We start from the raw sequence: 3,302 nt of genomic DNA on the forward strand, positions 1-3,302 counted from the left end.
CTCCACTACATAGATTTAACTAAAAAGGCCAAAATTTTGAATAGACAGTTTATTGCCAGCATTCTTTCAAGACGTTGAAGGAAAAATTGGCCTTCGCTCCACTTTTAAAGCTTCCAGATCCCTCACTGCCGTACATACTGGATTGTGATGCTAGTAATGTGGGAATTGGAGGAGTGTTGTCTCAGAAAGTGGGCGAAAATGAACATGTGGTGGCCTACTTCAGTAGGGTTTTGAGTAGACCAGAAAGGAACTACTGTGTAACACGGAGAGAACTCCTTGCTATAGTAAAGAGTCTGACATATTTCCATCCTTACCTCTATGGTGCAAGGTTTGCCATCAGGACAGATCATGGTGCATTACACTGGTTAAGATCATTAAAGAACCCAGAGGGACAACTGGCACGTTGGATTGAAAAGATAGACAAGTATAATTATGATATTGTATATAGAGAATTCGCTTTTGAATTTACTAATGTTTTCCGTTTGTACTTCTTGTTTCCTTTCTTGTTCTAGTTGCCACTGCTGTAGTCTCTCTTCTTGTTTATTTTCTTTCTCCTCTAACAACTGCTGTAATTTCTCTTCTTGTTTATTTTCTTTCTCCTCTAACAACTTCTGTAATTTTTCTTCTTGTTTATTTTGTTGTTCGAGGTGCCACTGTTGCAGGTTTTCTTGCCACTGCTGTAATCTTTCTTCTTGTTTATTTTGCTGTTCGAGCTGCCACTGTTGCAGGTTTTCTTGCAACTGCTGTAATCTCTCTTCTTGTTTCTTTTCTTGTTTATTCTCTCGTTCTTCTTGTTTCTTTTCTTGTTTATTCTCTCGTTCTTCTTGTTTCTTTTCTTTTTCCTCCAACAACTGCTGTAATTTCTCTTCTTGTTTCTTTTCTTTTCCTCCAACAGCTGTTGTAATCTCTCTTCTTATTTCTTTTCTGGTTCTTCTTGTTTCTTTTCTTTTCCTCCAACAACTACTGTAATTACTCTTCTCGTTCTTCTTGTTTCTTTTGCTGTTCTTGTATTGCTACCATCAAATCTGCTGAGCTGTAGTTTGATTTGCCGCATCTCGTTTCCATCTTCTTCTTCTTTTTTCTTATTTTTATTTTCTGTCCCACTCTCTGACAACAATTTGTTACGTCTCCGTTCGTTAGTTAATTTTCCGTAAATTTCGTTCCGACGTAACTTTAACGATGCAAGTCCTTTCTGAAATAAAACTGGTTTATTCTTTCTGAATACGACTTTGCAATACACTTAATTTCAACAGTCGCGCTATAACAAACGCTATTATTCACAACGAACGTCTCTCGTGCTCAAATCAACAATACTCTGTCCGCAGTTCAATTACACATTGTTCCCGTCGCTTCTTGGCCGGTCTTATATATACATGACTACCCCATATCTAGTAGTCTCCCGACGCTTCATGAACGTTCTAGAAGCGCGTAGCGTGTTACTAGCGTCACGTGACCTCCGCTGTCGTAACAATATCTTGGATTGTTACATATCTGGTCACAATTGGTCTTGAACATATATGATCACAAATGGTCTTGTACATTAATACCTTGGGTCGTTACATGTCTGACTACAATTGGTCTTGTACATTAATACCTTGGGTCGTTACATGTCTGACTACAATTGGTTTTGTACATTAATATCTTGGGTTGTATCAATTTGTGCTTCAATAATTTCAACATTTGTTGCAAAACGATTGTTAGTTCATCTATAACAGAATTGGTTCTCTCCTATTACCAATTGCTTCATGGCGGTTCCTGCTCTTACAAACTACTTCATCAATATGTTCTTGGTTTCTAGTGTTGTAAATTCGCTGTGCCACTGGAGGCTATTCATTAAAAGTCAGCCAATTACGATGTAAACCATCTTTTCTAAAATATTTATTATTTTAGTAATTATTTTTCTTTCGTCCTCACATTCCTCCTTTTCTGTTTCTTCTGAATTTGAGGGTAATATTAATTGGTATTTATTAAAAACGGAAACGTGCTGTTGTATCTGTTCGTAAAATTGTGAGCAGCTGGTAATATTTTCATTTTCCACATATTTTTGTTACATCTGAACCTGCAGTATATATTTGTTGCGTAGATTTTATATCAGCGGGAAACATTTCTGTTATCTTCTTACATTTTTCGACTTCATTTTTTAAAAGCACCTTCTTACGGTCCTGTTCTTTTTCCCATCCGCCCCACCCCTTTTTTTATGTGTGTTCATCTTCAATATTTACACTAAGTCCATATCTTTGCTATATAAAAAGGCCTTCCTGGACCACTACAGACATGATACTACCAAATTTAACCGATCAGTTCAACGTCTACAAATTAAAAAAACAACTGGGTGTAACAAATAGATGCATTAAGTGTAAACTGAAACGACATATTCCAGGAACTGCAAACAAAGGCCTATATGGAATAATCGCTCCTATCAAAGGATACCCGAAATAGATAACTGTTATAGAATACATGTGGGGAACCAAGTCCTTACAGATGAGTCTCTAAGAAATCAACAGCCCAGCATAACAGATAACATACTGCTAACGAGATATCAAGAAAACAGGAATTAGTTGAATTTGTGAGGTAAAGTTTAACTGGGAATACTTTATATCTCAATTTGCTGGTTGTACATGATATGTTGTTAAAGATGAAATATTGTCACCAGAGGTGAAGAAGGGTGATGTAAACAGCAGGTGGATATAAAGTTACTCTCAATGCAGGAAGTTTCTTTACACTACATGATGTATGGCGAATTGACATCAAGGAAGACATGAATATGAGTTTAAACTAATTTCATATAGCTCCACAATCTATACACAGAAAATTTCCATGCACTACATGGTAATTACTGTACTGGAGGTTGAACTTCCAATGGAAACAGGTCACTAAATCAAAAACAAGTAAAATGCTCATCATGATTCTCTATCTATTGACTGGATCCTGGTAAAACCAAATAACACAACATGGCTGAGGAATTAGTGATATAAAAATAGATTTCATCGAGATGATGCAGTATGGTTGAACAGTTTAAAACGCAAACTCTAACGTTAAGTAGGTATTCAAAAGATAGGTAATCCAAGCCAAAGATCATCCACCATGTTTGTCTGTGGAAGTACATTGGTGAGAGAGTGGCAAACCATGTAGCTCCAGAGAAAAACTGATCAGTGGAAACTTAAAATTCTGAGGATCCCAGACATCCCACTGAGACTACTTACAGATGATCATCAATGATAGGGCCGCAGGTGGATTCATTCGATTTTTTATGCAGGAAGAATTCTGTGATTGACAAGATAGACAGTGAGAACAAATGACAA

Source organism: Limulus polyphemus, unplaced genomic scaffold, assembly GCF_000517525.1.
Source record: "Limulus polyphemus unplaced genomic scaffold, Limulus_polyphemus-2.1.2 Scaffold5089, whole genome shotgun sequence".
Lineage (NCBI taxonomy): Eukaryota > Metazoa > Arthropoda > Merostomata > Xiphosura > Limulidae > Limulus > Limulus polyphemus.